At 38.9% G+C, this 24,544-nt stretch overlaps 1 protein-coding gene and 1 pseudogene across 9 annotated transcripts in view; one reads left to right on the top strand and one right to left on the bottom strand.

Moving 5' to 3' along the window:
* The window catches only part of LOC309634224 (eukaryotic translation initiation factor 2 subunit 1 pseudogene), a 71,724-nt pseudogene extending 64,924 nt beyond the window's left edge, over positions 1–6,800 (bottom strand). The window contains exon 1 of the transcript XR_014249596.1: positions 6,135–6,800. The product of XR_014249596.1 is annotated as a eukaryotic translation initiation factor 2 subunit 1 pseudogene (transcript). The remainder of the gene's footprint in view (positions 1–6,134) is intronic.
* Positions 1–24,544, top strand: part of LPAR1 (lysophosphatidic acid receptor 1) — a 160,320-nt gene that overhangs the window by 12,707 nt on the left and 123,069 nt on the right. The window lies entirely within an intron of this gene.

Below are 24,544 nucleotides of genomic sequence, written 5' to 3'. Positions count from 1 at the left end.
GAAGATAGCTGCATTCATTTATAGAAAGATGGGGGTTTTGTAATGATTCAAATGATACAGATGTGTCTAAAGTAAATGTAATATCCCTCTGCTCTTTCTAGCTTACCCGTCTGATGTAACCAACCCCTCTGTCATGAATTTGTTATACAGCCTTCCATACTTGTACTTTTGCTTATACAAACCTAATGTTTGTGTTTATATATATTGACGCACGTGGGGTATGTGTCTGTGCGTGCATGTGCTCTCTCTTGCCTCTTTTCGTTTTAGAGAGGCTGTGATTGAGGTTGCCACCGTGGGCCAGACATTTGAGGTCCCAGAAGCCTGCATGGCTCTTCCTGAACGGGTGCAGCGTGCTATGAGGAATTCCCTGGCGGTCCCGTGGTTAGGACTCCACGCTTTCATTGCAGGGGGCACGGGTTCAATCCCTGGTCGGAGAACTACGATCCCACAAGCCGTGTGGCCGGCCAAAAAAAACCCCAAAAACAAACAAAAAAAAAGGGTTCTTGTCCCAGAGATGGGAAGGTTGGGCTATTATGAATGGGAAACAAGAAAACGATTTCCAGCTGCGTGACAACCAAGACAACAAACATCATTGCCCCAGAATGTTATTTCCACCAGGATTCTACTTCATCCGGGTCTCTGGCGAGGGAAGGAGGGGCATTTAGAAGTACGGGGTGGGCATCTGCGAACCTTTTGTTAGGTGCAAAGCAAGGCAGCTGGGGAAGGCCTATCAACTGCTTCTAGAGCAGAGCAGATAGGGGGAGTTACTCATTATAGGCAGGTTTCATTATGGGAGCATTAAACGAGGCCCCCCCCCAGCAGTCGGCAATCAGCAGATGATAAGGAGATGGAGAGTTCTTACCCAGGGAGCAGCACAGCCGAAACAGATTTGCCTTTTGTTAAGGGGCTGCTTTGCCATCTTGGACTATGATTTGTTGGGAGAGGGATTATTGTCATGTCGAGAAGAGGAGGAATTCATTCTGTACCCGGTATTTATTATAATTCCACAGAGAACTGCTTGCTTTCTTTCTGAGTAGACACAGAGACCCAAAGCTTCAAAGGCTAGGGCAGGATGACTTGGCTTTTCCAAATTCAGTAGGATCTGTGCTCTCCTCCCTTTATCTGAGACCCTGTCAGTTCAGTTTCATGCAGCTAAAATCTCTGCACGCTTATGAGATTCAGTCCCTAAGCTTGGCTGAGGACATCACAGTAAAAAAATTAAAAAAGGAAAAACAACCACCAAGAAAGTATGGTTCCCTGCTCTCAACCAGCTCCTAAACATGGAGAGTCATGGATACAAATGTCTGAGATCACGCAGACAGTGATAAATATTGTAAACCGAGGTTTAAACAAAGTGCCATCTGAATATCTGAGGATGGAGAGAGTGACTCTACCTTGGAGTAGAGGAAAGATCTGCAGGAGGTTTCTGGCCTCAATGGGCAAGTGGGCTGAGAAGCTCATTCCGTGCAGAGGAGTCATAACGAAGGCCCGGGAGCTGCATGTGAGTAATGGGTTACAATTTGTGGCTGAGTGGCGGTCTGCTTTGGGTCAGTCTTTTTTTTTTTTTTTTTTTTTTAATTAATTAATTAATTAATTTACTTTTGGCTGTCTTGGGTTTTTGTTGCTGTGCACGGGCTTTCTCTAGTAGCGGCGAGGAGGGGCCACTCTTCGTTGCGGTGTGCGGGCTTCTCATTGAGGTGGCTTCTCTTGTTGCAGAGCATGGGCTCTAGGCGTGTGGGCTTCAGTAGTTGTGGCATGCGGGCTCAGTAGTTGTGGCTCACGGGCTCTAGAGCACAGTCTCAGTAGTTGTGGTGCATGGGCTTAGTTGCTCCGCGGCATGTGGGATCTTCCCGGACCAGGGCTCGTACCCGTGTCCCCTGCATTGGCAGACGGATTCTTAACCACTGCGCCACCAGGGGAGCCCTTTGGGTTAGTCTTGAAGGGCCAACAGAGGGGTGCAGGGAGCTTCTGGGGACAAAAAAGGGCACGTTGATGCCACTAGCAGAGAGCAGGGGCATGAGACTATGAGGATTGTTTCAGTGAGGCATGCTGGTTTTAGACATGCGTAAAACTAAAGAGGCAGAGATTTTCAGCTGGTAGCTGGAAATTTGAGCTTGCAACTTAGCTGAGAAACTAAAGCGTGGCAGTATTTAGGAGTACTTGTTATATGTCAGAGTAAATACCAGTGAAATTTATGTGATAAGCTGGAGAGAAGTTTTAGAGTGAGAAAAGTGATATATACTCAGTGGGTTTTAAAAAATTATTTAAAAAGATTTTCTCCCAGCTCTATTGAAGTGTAATTGACAAAACTAAGATATTTAAAGTGTGCAATGTGATGATTTGATATCCGAACACATTGTGAAAGGATTCTCTCCCATTGATATAAGTACTAGGTGTCTTAACAAGGACAGTAAGTCATATTTTGATTCTTCAGGTACTTTTTCTATCCAGCAGGTGCTTAAAATAGTGTTGTAGGTTGTCAAACATTCAGTGAACATCCACTATGGCTTCTCTGATGAGGTGGTCCTGGTATGATACAAAGGAGATGGAGTTTCAGTTTGATGTTCCTTTGAGATGAATAAAAGCTTCCGAAACAATCTGTTCCGGCAAAGGAAAAAAAAATCCTGAAAAGAATTGGAAGATTCTTGGTGATTTGGGGCCTGAGTGGAGTTGCAAATATAGTTTTAGTTTACTGCTGTACTAACAGCATTGAGTATCATATTACTGTCATCACTGTAATAAAAGACAAGCTGAAAAACTTCTTAGCCTAAAGCCCAGACTTTGAGAAACCCCAGCAAGTTTGCCATGGGGGTTTATAAACTCTGGTCAGGTAAATTTAAGCTTTAATTGCTTGATGAAGGTTAAAAATAACATACAGTAGAACTTTGCTCTTTACCTGGTTAAAAAAAAAAGATCTTTTCCAATTAAAAATATATTTTCATTTCAGGGAATGATATGGGCATGCCTTCTTGCAGTAAGATATAGCAAAGATAATCTGTTCTCAGCCTTTTTCTCTCTAAGCCATTATGATTCTTTAAAATTATACTCATTTCCATTTGAAAGTTGTAAAAACAGTACATGCTCATTTTGGAATTTGGAAAGTCCAGGAGACTCATCCATAGTTCCACTGCTCAGGGATAACTTCCTTATTCCATTTTGGGATAACTCCTGCAGTTTTTAAAATATTTGATCTTACTGAATATTTATAGCATTTTGCTTTGTATCATAAGTACACATGCCATTAAAATCTTTTACGTTAATTTTCCATTGACCACATGATAGTCACGGTATTTAATATGTATCATATTTAATCATTTCCTATCTCTATTTGCTTCTTTATTCTTTTAAGAGTTTGTGCTTCTCTGCCCATCTTTAGGTACTCATGTTCCCAGAGTTCTATCCTTACTTTAAGCAAGAACCATATATGGACTTATCTACAGAGTAGACTGTGGTTTCTAGCCCTTTGCCATCGACTGTACCCTCTTGCTGGAATGCTCTGTTTCCAGGTATCCATATGGTTGCTTTGTCATCATTTTCATGTCTTAACTCAAATGTCACCTTCTTAGTGTGGCCTTCTCTAATTATCACTACATTTAACATTGTATAACCCTTCCCATTTACTGAGCTTGCCTGATATTTTCTTCTCCATTGCATTTATATTGTTTTTACTTCTTTGATGAGGGAAAGTATTAATTAAAAAAAAAAATTCCTGTTTTATTTACTGCTGTTTTCCCAGTGTAATAGCCTTAGGGTAATACCTTGCACGTAGAACTCAAATATTTTGAATTAAAAATTTGTTTGAACTGAAATTTTTTGAATAAAAAAATCAATATATTTACCATCTCCACATGTTATAGTAAATAAGACACAGTCTTGACTGCATGAAATTTACAATCTAGTGAAGGAGACAGCCTCTGAACAAGTAACTCCAAGTGTAATTGGAATTAGGGAGGAAAGCACGGTCTCCTGGAAGTGTCGCATGGGGATTGACCTTGTCTGCGAGGGTGAGGAAAGTTTCTCTGAGAAAGTGGCGTTTATGTGGAGGCTTGAAAGGTGAGTTCAGATAGGTTAGTGAAACTGGGAGGTGAGGCTAGAAGAGGAGGGACACATTGATTAAAGAAAAAGATGCGCTGATTTGATGGGGAAAAAAATCAAGAAAATAGACAAAACTCTGGTTCTCATTTCTTGAGTTGATATTAGGTCATTTGTTTTCAATGGAAGAGTAGACATTGATCAACTTTGTTGTCATCTTTGACGTACATGACTTCATTTTCAATGATTTTGAAATAATGAGCAGTATTTTATTTTAAATTTTGAGTCAGTCATTATTGAGGGAGGAGGCATTTTCATATAAAAGTCTGAAGGTGGCAGTTAAAAAAATGAAGATAGCTTAACTTCTATGTTTTGTGCTAATATAATTACTAAAAATTTAAAACAGTACAGGGAAAGTAAACATTTTTGTTAATACCTGACTTTATTGGGAATGCAACTAGCGGCTCAGTATGACTTGGCTGAATATTGCTTTATTGTTTACATATAAACTTTTGCATAAATTATTGGTTTTGTTTATCATGGTAATTAAGTGAGGTTTGTACAATTTTTACTTATTGTCTATTAGGGATTTCTGTGTCCTGAGGATTGAAAAGAGCATGGTTTCTACAGGTGACAAGTGCAGATATGTTTACTAACTCAGCCACTATAGTAATATTATTCATATCCTGTGTGTCCTGATTCTGTACTTGAGCTGTCACAGACTGATAATAATGGTCCTTTAGTCTCTCTCTACAAATGGGCTTTTGTCAGTTTCTTTATAGCAATTTCTATGTGTTAACATAATATTAAATGCATAAAGATTACTGTTAGGCCTTTATTATGCTTATCAATATAAAATAACGCTTTATGCATTTGGAACTACATGCTGCTATTTTCCTGATATTAATGTTGCAGTGTTTTCTTCTTTTCTTTGTCTAAGATAATTTCATTCATCCTTCTGATTTTAAACTTTTGGTGTCTGTCATTTTGTTTCATATATTTTTGCTTATAAGCAACATTTAATTGGATTTTAACATACCTCTCAAAGGGAAACTTATTCCTTTAATATTTATTGTTATGGCCAATATGTTTGACCTTAATTCTTTAAGTTTTTTTTTTCTGAGAGGTACTATGAAAAGCACTGGTTTACTTCTTCCCACCAGTATTTAGCTGCATGGCCTCAGATAAATTACATAATGTCTCTAGGACTACATTTTTTATTTGTAAAGGAACAACATGCATACACAAATTTTCAATTAATCCTTTAAAAGTGCCTCGCACACTGAACAAATTAGCTGACGTTATTATTATCATTGTTGATGGATTGAGTCATATGAAATTGTTATTTGACTGCTTTTGACCTATAAAAATGGCAGTTTCCTACGGTTCAATCTAATATGCTTTCTGGACTTTATTTTCTGTCTTTTTCTATGTATCATTTGTTTCATATATATAAACTATTTTTAAATGGCCAAATCTAGTTTTCACTTTACTAGTGATTGTCTTTGTTTTCCAAATACATTCATGATTCTGTGTTTCTCTGGTTCCCAAAGTCAAAGAACTGAATAACTTTTGATCCCACTCCTCTGCACAACAGAGAATTTAGTATGCCTTTATTTTTTTTTTGCCTTCTTGCGGCTTCTCAGTTTCCATCATATTTATATATATACACAATATATATATTTCAGTGTATAGCTTAAATTTTAAGTATACACTTTAGAGTTTTGTATTCTAGTTTGTAATAAAATCTGCAGCAGTATTTTGTGTGTGTCTCTAGTTAGTTTTGACCCTCATTTGCACTTGGGGTCCCCTTGCTTATGCTAGTCTGAAAGGTGCCTCCCATGTAGTTGGGGGTATGTCCTCATCTTTATCTGGCCAGTTGTATCTTCTGCATTCCTGAGTTAGACTCAGAATTTTTTCTGCATTTATCAGAGCATCTGACTTGTTGAATTTCCAAAGGTGCAGTGTGAGTCTTTCAGGTTCGTGTGGTTCAAGAATTTTCTTTTTACCCATCCTTCACAGAGTTAGTGGAAATAATGCCTAGATTTTGGCTTTTCCCTGCCTCTTTCTAGTACTGCTGCCAGTTTTGCCATTTTGTGCACCTTTTTTTTTTAAACATCTTTATTGAAGTATAATTGCCTTACAATGGTGTGTTAGCTTCTGCTTTATAACAAAGTGCATCAGTTATACACATACAATATGTTCCCATATCTCTTCCCTCTTGCATCTCCCTCCCTCCCACCCTCCCCATCCCACCCCTCTAGGTTGTCACAAAGCACCGAGCTGATCTCCCTGTGCTATGTGGCTGCTTCCCACTAGCTATCTATTTTACATTTGGTAGTGTATATATGTCCATGACACTCTCTTACCCTGTCACATCTCACCCCACCCCCTCCCCATATCCTCAAGTGCATTCTCTAGTAGGTCTGTGTCTTTATTCCCGTCTTGCCACTAGGTTCTTCATGGTCTTTTTTTTTTTTTTTCCCCTTAGATTCCGTATATATGTGTTAGCATACTGTATTTGTTTTTCTCTTTCTGACTTACTTCACTCTGTATGACAGACTCTAACTCCATCCACCTCATTACAAATACCTCCATTTCATTTCTTTTTATGGCTGAGTAATATTCCATTGTATATATGTGCCACATCTTCTTTATCCATTCTTCTGTCGATGGACATTTAGGTTGCTTCCATGTCCTGGCTATTGTAAATAGAGCTGCAATGAACATTTTGGTACATGACTCTTTTTGAACTATGGTTTTCTCAGGGTATATGCCCAGTGTGCACCTTTTTGAGCATTTTGGTGGGAGGTTGGGAGGAGTTGTATTGGGACATTCAGTTCAGTGGCTTTCCAACTTTTTGGACCATGACCCATAGTTAGAAAGAGTCATATATATATGAAGAAAATGGCAGTTTCATGCAGCTTACTACATATAATAAACATTATTATACTCCCCATTTCTGTTATAATCTGTTCGTTTTCATTTAAAAGAAGTGTTGGTCATAATTTAGAAGTTTTGAAAACACTGATCTGTCTGTGAAGGGTGGTTTGAAAAACACTGATCTAGTTTGTTGCTGTTCTATGTGGAATTAGGGTTATTCATTCTTCTACAGGTCTTTATTATATACACGGTACCAGTTCTTATGCTAATAGCTGGACTAGAGTGGGGAATAAAGCAGTGATCATCACTGCGGGCATGAAACAGAGTCCAGTGGGCAGGAGGATATTGACCAAATGAGCACCCAAACATATATGGACAAACATGATGAGTGTTACAAGGGAAAAGCACAGGGAGTTTCAGAAGAAATTAAATGGGGAACCTCATCTGACTTTGGGGTGATTCAGGATTTCCCTAAGGAAGTGACATTTGATTAGATCTGCAGATTGAGAAGGGGTTAACTCAGTGAAGGGTCGAGGTGGGATGTGTGTGGGATTGTAGAGTCATGGAAGAACTGAGTAATGTAAGCAAAATAAAGTACTGGAAGTGAACGACAGATGGAAGGCAGACCTTTTTGTTTGATGAGTTGGCATTTTTGTGATACTTAGTGGGCCTTCCTGTTTGTGGCCTTTTTTTCACTTGACAAAAGTCAAAGAGGAATAGAAAGAATGTTTTGGGGGAGGTGGGTGCCAGTGTGTTTGAAGCAGTTTTGTATTATAGCAATTTTGTGTATTGCTAAATAATAATAGCATTTGTTGCAGGTATGCTCTGCACTGGAAACTGTACAGAGCTCTGTGTGGATGTGGAGAAGTAGTTTTGGTTGGATTAAAAAAAAAATCCTATGTAGTGTAATTACCAATCTAGTAAGTGTGCATAATTTGTGAGAAAGTAGAACACTGAAGTTAAGTTTTAGTAAGTGGTGATCTGATGACTGAGTGAGCATTTCATAGCTTCTTAGTGATTTTTTAAATAATGGTTTGGAATTATTGCTGTGTTAGGATTTTTATTTTTTATTTCCTTATTTTGTCATGATAGGGCTTTAGGCTTCATTCCCCTGGCCCCTTTTTAAAGCTGGGTGAAGAGTTCTAAAAATATTTTAAATTGGATATCCATAAATTAAGTGGACTGATTGCGACTAAGTAAGACAGGCGACCATAATTCAAGTACCAGTTTCCCCACCGCTGTCCATGGGGCCTTTGACAGGACCCACCCTTTCCAGGCCTCAAGGTCCTTGTCTTGAAATAGAAGATTCAGAAAAATGTGCATAAGTCATTCTCTCCATCGTATTATGCAGTGACTTCATGCTTTTTATTTTCAACTTTGCTCTGGCTGTTTCACCTTCAAAGAATTGATGTTCTTGTGCCACTGAGCTAATTTAGTCTGACAAGCTCAAGCTAAACATGGGAGAACTCCCAAGTATTTGCATCCTTGGGAGGCTCAGGTGGTACAAACATCTTGACATTGGACACCAGCACTGATACTTCTGGAAACACGAAGAGTGGGCAAAGATGAAGACTTTCCTGAGCAAATTCTTGAGACTTTAACATCATAGTTTGTAGTTTGCCCACACTTGAAATTACATTGGTTTTTAACTTTTCAGATTCAGTGAGGGTGAAAAAATCATTATCTTAGGTTTATATGCTGGATGCTTGCTTTAGGGGAAATGTGTAGTATCTAAATTGTTATACATAATCCACATTTTACAAAAACCCATTGAACAGTAGTGATGTTATATCAAAGAAATTTAAAGGGCTAAGGAATCCCATGGAAGACTAATTCAGTTATAATGACTATTGCAAGTTTAAGGAATATTGGACAAGGATTGGGTTTTCTGTGAAAGGGAATGAAAAGTACTTGGCAACTCAGCTTTTCTTACCAGTGTGTTAAATCAGTTGATTAAAATACATTAGTTTTGGTAATTTCAAAATAATTTTCAGTCTTCCAATTTCACTGACAAGTACTTTATTTCACTTGTTCTTATTTTTGAGGAAAATATATTTGAGGAAACAAAAGATAAGATTCATGCTTTTTCTTTTTGAGCACTACCTAATTCCTCATTCATAATAAATATTTATTCAGGAAGTCCAAGTAACTGTGGGTATTTTACTTAGCGTGTTTTGGTATTGCTTCATCAGCTTATATGCCTTTATTTGCTGTTGAATATCTTCTCCTTAAGCTGATACTATGTGGAAACCTAGCCCGGACCTCAGGCTCCCCGTCTGGGACAAGGCAGAGGCAGGTCACACAGGCGGTGTTTGGGATCAGGTTGGGCATAGGTCCAGGCACGTAATAGGTATGGATGTTGCTCAAGGCTGGTTCTTAGAAGTAGGTTGGATTAGAAGGGGTTGGAGTCATGGGGTTAGGTTAGGTTCAAGGCTGACAGAGCCAGGAAGATGCACAGAGTGTTCTCATGCACCACTTAGTATTTTAAGGCAAGGTGCTCCGGATAGCCGTAAGAGAGAAGCTGCGGAGACAGAAGTCGAAAGCTCCCTGAAGGAATTTTCTTTTCAGAGTCGGGAGCATCAGTTGACCATCTCTGCTTGTTCAAGGGAACCTGGATGCTCTAACAGGGCTGTGTCACCATTACCTCGGGAAGCGCAGTCCCTACAATCCTCCAAGCCTTTGGGCACCTCAGAGTGGAGGGATACAAATCACAAGTTTTTATTTGATTCAGGGATTAGGGACCTTGTTGAATACCTTCTTCAGGAGTGTGAATCAGCCCAGGTTTCATGTCTGTTCCTGCAAGAGATTTCCTTTAAAACAGATTTAACATTCCATTTTGGGGAAAGTAAGTATTAACCCTGGCCAGTAGCTGTTATGACGGAGGTTAGTGGACTGTTTTGGGCTTATTTTAATACGGGAAGGATGCACAGAATTTTTTACCTACCCAAACCCCTTCCTTTTTCTGTTTTCATCCTATTTTGATGGTGGAATAACTCCGCTGGTAGAAAAATTTTCAGCAAACACATATTAAAGTATTTAAAACTGTCCAACTCATCTAAAAATATTTGTTTTTATGTAAAACACTGTTTAGAGTATTCTTTAAAAAGTTTTAAAAATTACTTTTGAAACCACATTATGGCAATCTTTAAATAAATCACCTGTTCATATTTGCAGTTCCCCAATGTAATATATTTTTCATTTAATCATGTTAGTTTTATGGTCTGTTCCCATTATGGTCTATTTTATGATGTAATTCTACCTAGAGGTAACAAATGTGTTTTTGTTTCTATTGACCAATTTCTCCCTATTGTTATATGTGACAATATAGTCTGAATCATTATATTTTTTATGGCTTAATAGTAATCCATTAAGTTGTTAAACTATTTTTCCTTCAACTATTGCCCTATTTTTGGACATTTAGTTTTATTTCTCATTTCTTTGCTATTTTATTTTATTTTATTTTTTGCTATTTTAAAAAAAACACTGCACCCAACAACTATCTATGTAATTTTCTGAGACTAAGAGTGAGATCACTAATTTGAGAGTAGTATCATTTGGTTTCTAAGTAGATTTAGAAAGCTTATTAAGAAAAACTTTTTAAATTACAAAAGTATGTGTTCATTGTAGAAGACAAAAGAAAATATAAAGAAGAAAAAAAAGTTGTTATAATCCCCGCCCAGAGATAGCCATTATCAACTTTATGGGCTATTTCCTTCTAATATTTCCTCTGCACATTTTACTAGTTGGTTGAAATCCTGCTGAGTACAGTGAGTATACTGTCTTTTGTCTTAATAGTGTATCATAATTAGAGGTGACCTTAATTCCATTCAGAAGCTCTACTTCACTGCAGTGAACACCTTTTTCTGTGTTTTGGATGATTTGTTTAGGGTGGATTCCCAGTTACAGAATGTACTGCCTCAAAAGGTAGGGATGATTTTTTGACTAGTGGTGAAAAATGATTAAATCAATTTCCAAAACAATGATAACACATTATACTCCTACCAACCGAGTTTGAGAAAAATTTAAAGATAGAAATTTGCATGAATGAAATGTAGGTTTGTAGAACTTGGAAAATGAGTAGAGCAACGGGAAGCTTTGATAATAATTGGTCTTGGATGACACTGAGTGCAACTGACCAGACCTTACTGGTGGATGTACTTCTTTCCACTGCGCAGTGATAGCCTTCATTCCTTTACAGTTCCGTGTTCTAACAAATAGCATCTTGTAGCTTTCTTTGGTCCTGTACCCTTTGAGTGGACAGATTTTAATGTGCCATAAAATATTTTGGTTTTAACTGCATTCACTCTCTTGACTGATTGTGGAAAATTCCTGGTTAATATGCTTCTGCAAAAGAACTGGTTAACTACTAGAAAATGGAACAAGTACTCGAAAAATGGATAGCAAAGGATTAAAAACTAAATAGTATTTATACCTGTACTTGTTTGGTGTGTATTACTCATATTAGTCCCCATAAGTTTTATTTTCCTCCAGATGCCAATTGGTCTTGAGGCCAGGGACTACTTTTGCTCTTTTGGGGAAATTAAGTGAGCTTCCTTAAGAGATAGTTAATTTACCATTTCATCCATATCTAGAAGGAATCACATGTAATACAGTTCAATTTGATATTCAATTAATGGTCACTTATTAGACTCCACAGATACAAAGATGAGTAAGATGGAGGCCTTGTCTTCAAAAAACTCACAAATGGAAGAGGTGGGAACTAAATGAAAATACTGTGTGGTGAATGAAGTGCTAGAAGTTAGTTACTTGAATATTTCCCTACTGAGGGTAAAGAAACTTAGTAAGCACAGGAAGGAAATGCAGGAAGAGAAAGTGAGAGTGTGAGTTTCAGGAGAGACCAAGGCAGAGGGTCCCCCTCAGGGTCCTATCCATGTATTAGGAAAAGGCCACACATTTCACTGTCCTTGCTAGTAGGTGACACGAAGAGGGGGCACAAACAACTGTATGATCCAGAGAGCCTGCAAGTATAAGGGCTAAACAAAGGGCACAACTCTTCATGGTGCTGGGAGGAGAGAGGATTTTATTAATGGTTCTTTAAACATTCAGTATGTTAATGTAATGAACAATGTCTCCAAACACAATCTTTACAATGAATATAACCGTGGGGTTAGAAAGACACCAACAGCGTTGCCCAGTAGGGGTCAATGGCATAATGCCAGAGTTTGTCTCAGAAAAGCAATTCTGTGGGAGCCAAAGCAAGACAGTTCAGACAAGTAGCTCTTGGCTGGTGTAGCTCTGTACAAGGATAGACATTTCACATTCCTCGTGGAATAATGGGCTAGATACCTTCCAGGATATTGCCTGTGAATGTTATTCCTTCAAAAATAATATTTTTGTTAAGTATTGAGTAGCAGTGAGTTTGAGGTTATACAGCTCGACACTGTATCCTTTCCTTGTACTCAGGTAAGTGGGGAGCTGTGTGCTTTAAGTGTCACCCCTGCTGGGCAGCAGGAACGAGGATCAAGAGTGCGACCACATCCTATGGGAATACCTACAGGCATGTTCTGTAGTCTTTTCACTTAAAGGAGTAGAAGGAATAGAAATGATGGCCCTGGCATTTTATGCCTTTGGCTGGAGTTTGCAAAACAGGCAGTCTGTGTGCTACATGAATTTGGCCCCATATGTGTTTTCTTTGTTCAGTATAAGGTTTTAAAAGGTGACATAGCCAGGCAGGCATTATGATTGGTCCTAATCATGCAGAGTTGAGATCTGTTTTCACTAGATACTTCATTTATTTATGATACCTGGTTGGTCCCTGGAGATGTTTGTGTTTGTGACACCTGCCAAAGTATGATCACAGTATAATGTGAAGTATGTGTGACTTTCCGAGGCAGCATAGAACAGGTAGTGATTACTCTGGGTGGGGAGGAGGGTCATAAAAGGTTTCGTTGAGAGGTGGTTCTGAGGCTGGGACTGGAAGGATGAAGTAGGTGTTGGCTAGGCACAGAGTTTGGGCAAGGGAAGGTGTTCCAGGAAGAGCCAAGCGCGTGTGTAAAGACAGTTGTGTGGGTCAGCATTATGTGTTAGGGCAGCTTCGAGTAGATCCAAAGTGCTGATGGTTCATGAGGATGGTAGGTTATGGCTGAAGTGGGAAGTAGCTGGAGGACTCAGTAGGCTGTGCTCAAGGACCTTGGACTTGAGGCAATGGGAAAACATGGAAGGGTTTAAAACTGAGCATTGGCATGCTAGATATCTCTTCCAGGAAGATTAGTCTCCACACAGCTAAGGGAAATGGTGGTAGGGGGAAGGGACTTGGAATATCCTAGGGGAGATGATTAGGGCCTGAATTAAGGCAGTGATAGTGGGTTTGGAGGGAAGGAGTCAGATGTGAAAGATGTTCGGGAGGAAGAATTGACACAATTTAGTGAATGGGTAGATATGGTAGGCGAGGGAGAGTGGGGAGTAATGGTGAATGAATGGTGATTCCATTGACTAAGATGGAGAAGTAGGAGAGAGCAAGGAGGGCATGGGAAGTCTATGCGTTTGCTAGGGCTGCCATGACAAAGTACCACAAACTGGGTAGCTTAAACAATGGAACATTTTCTCATAACTGGAGGCTAGAAGCCCAAGATCAAGGTGTCAGCAGGGTTGGTTTTTATTGAGGCATCTCTTGGCTTGTAGATGGCCCCCTCCCTGTGTATCTTCATATGATCTTTCCTCTGTGTGCATGTGTCTGTGTCCCAGTTTCCTCTTCTTCTAAGGACACCAGCCATATTGGATTAGAGTCCACCCTAAAGACCTCATTTTAACTTGATTACCTCATTAAAGACCCTATATCCAAATAAGGTCAGATTTTGAGGTACTAGGTGTTAGGACTTCAACATATGAATCTTTGGGGACACAGTTCAGCCCATAACAGGAAGGATGAGGAGTGTAGTTGGTACATGTTGAGTTTGAGATGCCTGTGGATATGCAGTGGTGGTTCTGGAATGCGTTGAGAGATGTGAGAACACAGCTCAGAAAAGTGCTCCAGATTTGGTAGTTGAAACCGTGGGGGTAGATAGTTACCTTGGACCATGGTACCCAACCTTGTCTTATTTTAAGAATCACCTTGTGGGGGGAGCTTTTAAAGTAAATCACACGCAGGGGCTCCACTTGAGACCCTCTGACCCCGTCTTTGGGACAGACACTGGGGCAGCCACCTCGTGATTCTAATGTGCATCCAAGTGTGAGAGGAGTGTCTAGGGCATGTGATGGGTGAGCCAGAGAAGATGTATGGAAGAATGGCCCAGATCACTCAAGTGATGGCTGGAAGGGGAGAGCAGGAGGGGAAGGGCAGAATTTAAAGAGCCTTCTTGCCTGATGTCCACTGATTTCTCCATGATGGTTGTGAAAGTTACGGAGCTTATTTGAGAGGATAAAAGGCTTAGAAGAGATACCAGGAGAAATGGAAGACAGCAAAGAGCAGTGACACCATTAATGGCTGCTGTCATGAGCTCTGCTGAGATGAGAAGAACTGATGAGCAGTGACATCTTCATCTTGTCCATACGTTTTCTCCATGGGGCCCCTGGAGGCTGTGAATGGGGGCAGAACTCATCAGAATTGAGGTGTTAAAAGGCAGAAAGGAGTGTGTGAGGTAACAGGCTGGTGGTAGGGTGGCCCGTGACATTTAGGCTGGATATTGTGGGAACTGAGGCTGGACAGAGCTGATGAACAGGGGAAAATGGAGGGGGCAGGAAGCTGGATATTTTGACATCCAAGGGCAGATAGAGCATATGTGAGTGCTAACAGCTGTACGGATGTACAGTTCCAGTTAGAAAGGAGATTTTGAAGTGTCATGGGGCAGTTCTGGGTAATGAGGGGCTAAGCAGAGAGGTCAGATTTGGGGGTATGTTGAAATTACTCTTGCTAATGACTTGCTTGATGACTGAGTTGTTTGAAGGAGGGAATGGAGGGTAGGAGGGATTTACTAAATAACCTTTAAGGTCCTTCCAGCCCTATGATTTAACAAAATGTCATTTTTTTGAGCCACTGCTATCCTTTTTTTCCTTCCTTTTGTTGTTTTGGAATCCAAATACAGCAATCTGGAAAGTAACCATTTAACACTTCTATTTTTATTGATCCCCTTGTAACTGTAAATGTTTGCCAGGTTATGGCCTCTTTACATGCCGTTGGAATCTATTAGGGCACGTTTCGTAGGGTTCACATAGGGTGAAGTAGTACATTGGTCAGAAATGTCTCCACCAAACAGCTGGCTTCTGAGGCCTGTAAGGAGCAATTATGACAGGAAGGAGAGGAGTTACTGAAGTTCCTTTTAAAGGTAACATTAGTTGGATTCATCTTTTACCGCATGGCAAAGGTCATTGTTACTACATTTACCATTTCGGGTTAGGAGTTTAACCTCTTTATTGTGGATTTGTTGGTCCTGGGCATTTTAGTTTTGCGGTAGGATGTTTTGTCTGCAGTTTGCGTCAGTATTTGGAATGAGAACGAAGTATCGTTTTTAAAGCTAGGACCCAAAACAGTGGAAAGAACTGTGAGGGCACATTCTGTGTTCAGTGGTAGAATTTCTTGTGGATGTTGGAGGAGATAAATTTGACCCTCATCCTAGCATATAAAGATGACTCTTGAATTCTTGTTGCAGCAAATGTAGACATCAACTACTTGGATTTTGAGTTTGCTTATTTGGGGAAAAGCATTTTCTAAATCACATCAAGCTTAGTATTAATACAAGAAAGCTTGAAAATTGTAAGAGTGAAACTCCAGAGCGTTCACAAAGCTACGGGCTGAAATCCAACTGGTGTGTCTTGTATAGTCACAGAAATCCCCCTCCTCTTTTGCTTGGGGTTTTACTTTTTCTCTCCTCTCATTCCTTGCCTTCCTTTTCTTCTTTCTTCTGGCAAGTCCTCCACATTGAACAGTTTCTCAGCTTTTTACCACCCACCTCCAAGGATCAAGTGTCAGTGAATAATTGCTTTAGGATATTTATTTCCCTAAATTCAGTCCCATCTCATACGCTGCCCTTCTCCTCATTCTCCTACTACATCCCAGATACTGTTCTCCCTGTAGGGACAAGTTTGGACTGGAACTAAAAGAAGGGATTACCAGTACTGGCTTCTAATACCAGTTTAACCATCAGTTGAAACCAGCCCAGATTGTACTAGTCACTTGGATTCTGCCTTTGTGGACCTACAGGAGGTAGAGGCGGAGGGAGAATGAGAGGATGAGAGAGAATGGATGGATTTGTGTGTGGTTAAGCGGTAATCACTTAGCAACCGTGAAGGTAGGGCACGGGTTCTTGCCTTTTACTTTGCGTCAGAATCAACAGAGAGTATGTTTAAAATGCGAAGTCCTGGACCCTCTCACAGAGATTCTGATTCAGGCAATCTGGGAAGGGTTCAGAACTGCATTTTTAACAAACTCTACTGGTAGACCACATTTTCTTTTTTTTTTTTTTTAACATCTTTATTGGAGTATAATTGCTTTACAATGGTGTGTTAGTTTCTGCTTTATAACAAAGTGAATCAGCTATACATATACATATATCCCCATATCCCCTCCCTCTTGCGTCTCCCTCCCACCCTCGCTATCCCACCCCTCTAGGTGGTCACAAAGCACTGAGCTGATCTCCCTGTGCTATGCGACTGCTTCCCACTAGCTATCTATTTTACATTTGGTAGTGTACGTATGTCCATGTATACATTACCACTCTCTCACTTTGTCCCAGCTTACCCTTCCCCCTCCCCGTGTCCTCAAGTCCATTCTCTAGTAGGTCTGCGTCTCTATTCCCGCATGACTCTTCTTGAATTATGGTTTTCTCAGGGTATATGCCCAGAAGTGGGATTGCTGGGTCTTATGGTGGTTCTATTTTTAGTTTTTTAAGGAACCTGCATACTGTTCTCCATAGTGGCTGTATCAATTACATTCCCACCAACAGTGCAAGAGGGTTCCCTTTTCTCCACACCGTCTCCAGCATTTATTGTTTGTAGATTTTTTGATGATGGCCATTCTGACCGGTGTGAGGTGATACCTCATGGTAGTTTTGATTTGCATTTCTCTAATGATTAGTGATGTTGAGCATTCTTTCATGTGTTTGTTGGCAATCTGTATATCTTCTTTGGAGAAATGTTTATTTAGGTCTTCTGCCCATTTTTGGATTGGGTTGTTTGTTTTTTTAATATTGAGCTGCATGAGCTGCTTGTAAATTTTGGAGATTAATCCTTTGTCAGTTGCTTCATTAGCAAATATTTTCTCCCCCATATTTTCTTTGAGAAACTTTTAGGGACTTTAATTTTTATAATTCTCAGTTTCACAGTAATACCATATTTCAAGGCTGGACCCATTTGAAGTGGCTGTTATCTCAAACTATAGACTTTATTTCATGATAGTGTGTTCTTTAAATACCTCATATCTGAAAATTAAAATGAAAGCAAGTGAGATGTAGGTTTCACCGTGTTCTGGGTTGGTCAGAAGCACCCAGCAAGGGTACTGTATTGTGTTTTAGGTTGTAAAAGGGGTTGTAAAGGATCTATGAGATAGGAATTTTGAGAAAGGAAAGGAATAAATGGGTGACTCGACCTCTCTTGTCGGCCTGATCCACCTTCAGGTGTTGGAAGGATGAGATTCAATTTGGTTACAGAAGAGCAGCTGAGCCCCCTGGATGGGCTTTTCAGCCAGATGATTTGAACTATATTTAAGAGAATTTCTAGCGAGCAACCTGCCCAAGGACTTCATGGCTGGCCTGGTAAGGGACTGAGCTTCCTGTCATTGGAAGTGTTCCAGCAGATACTGGAGAATGTAGATGAGATGACAGCTTTGGGGAAGAGGTAGAACTAGATGACCTCAGCAGTTTCCTTCCAATTGTGAGATGCTACTTATTTCATCAACAGCACACTTAAAAGTTTTAGGATGCTATACAAGACTCCACGGCGAAAATAAGACTAGGTAAACTATAGTTGGTCAATGGATTACACAACTCTCTCTCTCTCTCTCTCTCTCAGGCTCACAAATGATAAATGCCAGGCTGGTTTTGGGTTGCCTTTGAAGTTTATTATTTGCAGGTGTAGAAGCTCTTAGTTTTAGCTTGTAATGTTTCGAGACATGAAGTGCTCTCTTGAACTGTCTTTGATGATTTGATGTTTATACATCGGTTCTGCTGTGAATTTGGAAGGCACTGCAGAATCACTCTTTTAAAGATCGGAGGAAGGCTGGATAGAATAAATTAAAAGTTTTCTCCTGATATTTTGTAGATTCTTGTTCTTTGCCTAGGGATCTGCCTTCGGAGATCTGCTTATGGAAAGAGGGAGTCATGGCAATTTATGTGAACACATGAGCCAATGTGAGGTTTTCCTATCATTAGCTAGTAACATATATTTAAAGTCACATAAAAGTATGCTGCCTATGGTCTGAATTTGTATTCCTGAATAAATTAGAGATTGAAATCTGTGGTTTCTAGTTCAAGGATATTGTACATAAACACACAAATCATGTATCTGATGTGGATTTTGACGTCATGAAAGAGAAGTGGCAGCAGCCAGACATTATTAGCTGTCCCCGCTTTTTCTTCGTTGCATCGGTCTTCTGCCGTTATGTTGAAAGGCGGTAGTAAATGTTGACTTTCCTTCTCTAAATGCCAATAATTGTACATTTTGAAGTGTTTTTTAGGTAGGTGGTTTTAGCCCCTACCTATCTTTTTTCTTGGTTCTCTTGCTTTCACTGCTCTTGTTCCCAAGACTCAAAATTGAGGCCAGATGTGTGTCAACATTGAGAAACCCTGACTGGCTCTCTTGTTCTCTCCCTTCCTGATATTAACGCACGAAGGAAACTGCGACACCAGGGACGGCCACCATTAGCATTCTTCTATTATTTCTGCCCGTGATTCCCCTGCAGTTTCTGTATGAGATCTGCACATATTTTTGTTCTGTGCTTTAAAATTTTAACATTTAAAGGCAACACTTTCCCATAACATCATAAGTCTCTGAAAACATTATATATAAATATATGGATATGCAGCAGATTTTAAATTTTGATTATTTTATTTTTGGGGGAGAGTTGAGTATTTTATTTTTATTTATTTATTGGCGCATGATTTATAAAATTTTGATTATTTGATTAAAATTATTTATTTATTTATTTTTGGCTGCGTTGGGTCTTCATTGCTGCACGCGGGCTTTCTCTAGTTGCAGTGAGCAGGGGCTACTCTTAGTTGTGGTGCGCAGGCTTCTCATTGCGGTGGCGTCTCTTGTTGCAGAGCACGGGCTGTAGGTGCACGGGCTTCAGTAGTTGTGGCCTGCGGGCTCTAGAGTGCAGGTTCAGTAGTTGTGGCACACTGGCTTAGTTGCTCCACGGCATGTGGGATCTTACTGGACTGGACTTGAACCCGTGTCCCCTGCATTGGTAGGTGGATTCTTAACCACTTGCCACCAGGGAAGTCCCAAAATTTTGATTATTATTATTATTTTTTTCCCTAGTAAACCAGAACAATGTCTTTTATATTAAGTATACATAATATCATATCATAATGTTCTCCTGTAAGAAAAGAAAAAGAAAAACGCAGTTTTTGAGGAAACACCCATGTGTTTGTGAAAAACTGGTAAGTAGAATTGCAATGTCCCTATTTTGTGGCCCTGTGATATTTATTTATTTATTTATTTACATCTTTATTGGAGTATAATTGCTTTACAATGGTGTGTTATTTTCTGCTTTATAACAAAGTGAATCAGTTATACACATACATATGTCCCCATATCTCTTCCCTCTTGCATCTCCGTCCCTCCCACCCTCCCTATCCCACCCCTCTAGGTGGTCACAAAGCACCGAGCTGATCTCCCTATGCTATGTGGCTGCTTCCCACTAGCTATCTGTTTTATGTTTGGTAGTGTATATATGTCCATGCCACTCTCTCACTTTGTCCCAGCCTACCCTTCCCCCTCCCCGTATCCTCAAGTCCATTCTCTAGTAGGTCTGTGTCTTTATTCCCATCTTGCCCTTAGGTTCTTCATGACCGGTTTTTTTTTTTTTTTAGATTTCATATATATGTGTTAGCATACAGTATTTGTTTTTCTCTTTCTGACTTACTTCACTCTGTATGACAGTCTCTAGGTCCATCCACCTCACTACAAATAACTCAGTTTCGTTCCTTTTTATGGCTGAGTAATATTCCATTGTAGGTATGTGCCACATCTTCTTTATCCATTCATCTGTCGATGGACACTTAGGTTGCTTCCATGTCCTGGCTATTGTAAATAGAGCTGCAATGAACATTTTGGTACATGACTCTTTTTGAATTATGGTTTTCTCAGGGTATATGCCCAGTAGTGGGATTGCTGGGTCATATGGTAGTTCTATTTTTAGTTTTTTAAGGAACCTCCGTACTGTTTTCCATAGTGGTTGTATCAATTTACATTTCCACCAACAGTACAGGACGGTTCCCTTTTCACCACCCCCTTTCCAGCATTTATTATTTCTAGATTTTTTGATAATGGCCATTCTGACTGGTGTGAGGTGATACCTCATTGTAGTTTTGATTTGCATTTCTCTAATAAATAATGATGTTGAACATCTTTTCATGTGCCTCTTGGCCATGTATGTCTTCCTTGGTGAAATGTCTATTTAGGTCTTCTGCCCATTTTTTAACTGGATTGTTTGTTTTTTTGATATTGAGCTCCATGAGCTGTTTGTATATTTTGGAGATTAATCCTTTGTTGTTTCATTTGCAAATGTTTTCTCCCATTCTGACTGTTGTCTTTTCATCTTGTTTATGGTTTCCTTTGCTGTGCAAAAGCTTTTAAGTTTAATTAAGTCCCATTTGTTTATTTTTGTTTTTATTTCCGTCACCCTAGGAGGTGGGTCAAAAAAGATCTTGTCAAAGAGTGTTTTTCCTATGTTTTCCTCTAAGAGTTTTATAGTGTCTGGTCTTACATTTAAGTCTTTAATCCATTTTGAGTTTATTTTTGTGTATGGTGTTAGGTAGTGTTCTAATTTCATTCTTTCATATGTAGCTGTCCAGTTTTCCCAGCACCACTTATTGAAGAGGCTGTCTTTTCTCCATTGTATGTTCTTGCCTCCTTTGTCATAAATTAGGTGCCCATATGTGTGTGGGTTTATCTCTGGGCCTTCTATCCTGTACCATTGATCTATATTTCTGTTTTTGTGCCAGTACCATACTGTCTTCATTACTGTAGCTTTGTGGTATAGTTTGAAGTCAGGGAGCCTGATTCCTCCGACTCCGTTTTTCTTTCTCAAGGTTGCTTTGGCTGTTTGGGGTCTTTTGTGTTTCCATACGAATTATAAAATTTTTGTTCTAGTTCTGTGAAGAATGCCATTGGTAGTTTGATAGGGATTGCATTGAATCTGTAGATTGCTTTGGGTAGTATAGTCATTTTCACAATATTGATTCTTCCAATCCAAGAACATGGTATATTTCTCCATCTGTTTATGTTATCTTTGATTTCTTTCATCAGTGTTTTATCATTTTCTGAGTACAAGTCTTTCACCTGCTTAGGCAGGTTTATTCCTAGGTATTTTATTCTTTTTGTTGCAGTGGTAAATGGGAGTGTTTCCTTAATTTCTCTTTCTGATTTTTCGTTGTTGGTGTATAGGAATGCCAGAGATTTCTATGCATTAATTTTGTATCCTGCAACCTTACCAGATTCATTGATTAGTTCTAGTAGTTTTCTTTTGGCATCTTTAGGATTTTCTATGTATAGTATCATGTCATCTGCAAACAGTGACAGTTTTACTTCTTTTTTTCCAAGTTGTATTCCTTTTATTTTTCTTCTCTGATTGCTCTGGCTAGGACTTCCAAAACTATGTTGAATAAGAGTGGCAAGAGTGGACACCCTTGTCTTATTCCTGATCTTAGTGGAAATGCTTTCAGTGTTTGACCATTGAGTATGATGCTTGCTGTGGGTTTGTCATATATGGCCTTTATTATGTTGAGGTAGGTTCCCTCTATGCCCATTTTCTGGAGAGTTTTTATCATAAATGGGTGTTGAATTTTGTCAAAAGCTTTTTCTGCTTCTATTGAGATGATCATATGGTTTGTATTCCTTAATTTGTTAATGTGGTGTATCGCGTATATTGAAGAATCCTTGCATCCCTGGGATAAATCCCACTTGATCATGGTGTATGATCCTTTTAATGTGTTGTTGGATTCTGTTTGCTATTATTTTGTTCAGGATTTTTTCATCTGTGTTCATCAGTGATATTGGTCTATAATTTTCTTTTTTTGTGACATGTTTTTCTGGTTTTGCTATCAGGGTGATGGTGGCTTCATAGAATGAATTTGGGAGTGTTTCTCCCTTTGCAATTTTTTGGAAGAGTTTGAGAAGGTTGGTTGTTAGCTCTTCTCTAAATGTTTGATAGAATCCACGTGTGAAGCCATCTGGTCCTGGACTTTTGTTTGTTGGAAGATTTTTAATTATGGTTTCAAAATCATTACTTGTGATAGTAAATGCATACTTTTAAAATATAAAAGTACTAGAGTATATATTGCTTTGTAGGGTTTTTTTGTGGTTTGGCTTCTTTTAACTTAGAAATGTATCAAATATTTTTTGTCAGTAAATGCACTATTAAGTTTGTTTTGGTATGAATTTCTTTTTTTTGATCTTGCTGTTTCCTGTATCTGAGGATTCATGTCTACCACCAGTTCTGGTTCATTTTTGTCCATTATTTCTTTAAATAACACTTCTGTTCTGACAGTTCTGTGGTTCTGGATATCCATTTAGATGATTATGAGACCTTTTCAGTATCATTCCTGCCTCTGAACCTCACTTTCAAATTCTCATCTCTGTGTCTCTGTCCTCCATTCTGTGTTAATTTTTTTTTTTTTTTTTGTAGTAACAGTCTCATTTACTGATTTTCTCATCAGTTGCACTTAATCAGGTAGTTATCTCACACAGTGAGCTATGGTTTTCATTTCTAGAAACTCTGTTTGAATCTTTTTCAAATTCATGTGGTCTTGAAAAATGTACCATTCCTTTACTATATCCTCATCCTCTTTTATTGTTAAACATACTAAACATTTTACTTTTATGGTCTGTATCTGATAATTCCATTATCTGTAGACTTTGTAGGTCTGATTCTGCTATTTGTTGTTTTTGATGACTCTGGTATGTGCTGACTTGCTTCCTCATGTGTTCTGTGATTTTTTTTTTTTTTGGATGTGAGCTCATGTTTCTAGGAAGTTTTCCTCTAGTAATTCTTTGAGAGCTTAAAGTGAAATACAGAGAACTTGTATTTGCTTCTACTGATGCCTTAAGGGCACTATCAACTCATGTCCACATCAGTTTAAATACCCCGGTTGAGTTTTTTGGGTGGCCACAGCAGTTGTATGAGTTCAGGCCCCCAGTGTATTAGGGGCAAATGTCTGGATAGAAATTCTCAGAGGAGGCACCTTCCTGCTTAGATCCAAATCTGAGACAGTTATGTTTCTTTATCCTCTCCCTGTGTGACGTGGGTCAGTACTTTTCCCCCTTGTTCACCTGTTGAGGGTGGGATGTCCCAGCTTTTTGATCTGACTTCCTCTTCCCACTTGATTTCTGCTTGTAAAAGTCAAAACTAGAGGTCACGTGGGATTGGGATATAACTGGTTGCTAGGTTATGTGTTCTTTTACCTTGACATAATTTGGCTTCTCAGGAGGTTCATTACTTTTTTGGCCAACTTGGCTAAGCATTTAAAAAGGTAGGTAGGGATGTGCGTGTGTGTGTGTGTGTGTGTGTGTGTGTGTACGTTTACATATGTGTTCATACACCCAGCAGTTTTAGGTGTGTTTTTGTACTGGGAGGGTTTTCAGGGTATTTTGTCCTCTGTATTCCTGGAAAGGAAGTCTACAGTATGACTTTTTAATAGTAGGGCATAATTCATCCTTTGATTACATTTTTATTTACTTAAATAATCCTCTTCCTTGGGACCTTAAGGTTGCTTTCAACTTTTGTTGCAAAGGATATCCTCATATAGATATCTTAGCATAGATGGCTGATTATTTTCTCAAGATAAATATCTTGGAGCAAAATTGCTAGGTCAAAGGGTATGCTTGTTTGGTTTTTGATAGGTATTGCCAGAGTCATCCTGAAGTATGAGGAGAATTGTCCCACATTGAAACTCCTGAACACAGCACTTGAAAGTGCCATACTTCATTAACCACTGAGTGTTATAAATTTAAAGAAATCATCAATGTATCGGGGGAGATGACATTTTATTTTTAAAATTCAGATTTCTTTGATCATTGGAGAGGTTAAGCACAACTTTTTCTTAGCATTGAATGTTTGTATTTCTCATGAATTTCCAGTTCATCTTTACAATCATTTTTCTACTGGGATGCTCATGAGTAGTTTTTTTTTATTCATTTAAATTATATACTTAATATATATATAATTCTTCTTTTTAAAACTTTTGAGATATTAATAGCTTTTCATATAATGTAAGACATTTTTCCAGTGTGCATTTCTTTATTCTTAAATATAAAGAGGCTTTAAATGTTTAGATAGTTACCTTTATCAGTCTTTTAGGCTTTTTGCTTTGGCATTATGCTAAAATAGCCTCCCCTACTCTAGGATTATAAAAATGTTTATTATGTTTTCTCTTAGGTCTGCTAAGGCTTTGTTTTTCGTAGAAAATGTGTTTGTTTATGTAATGTGAAGATCTGTCTCTCACTTTATACCATT

Source organism: Balaenoptera borealis (assembly GCF_965194805.1).
Source record: "Balaenoptera borealis genome assembly, chromosome: 8".
Lineage (NCBI taxonomy): Eukaryota > Metazoa > Chordata > Mammalia > Artiodactyla > Balaenopteridae > Balaenoptera > Balaenoptera borealis.
The sequence above is the reverse complement of the archived record's forward strand: the minus strand, read 5'-3'. Positions and strand labels throughout refer to the sequence as shown.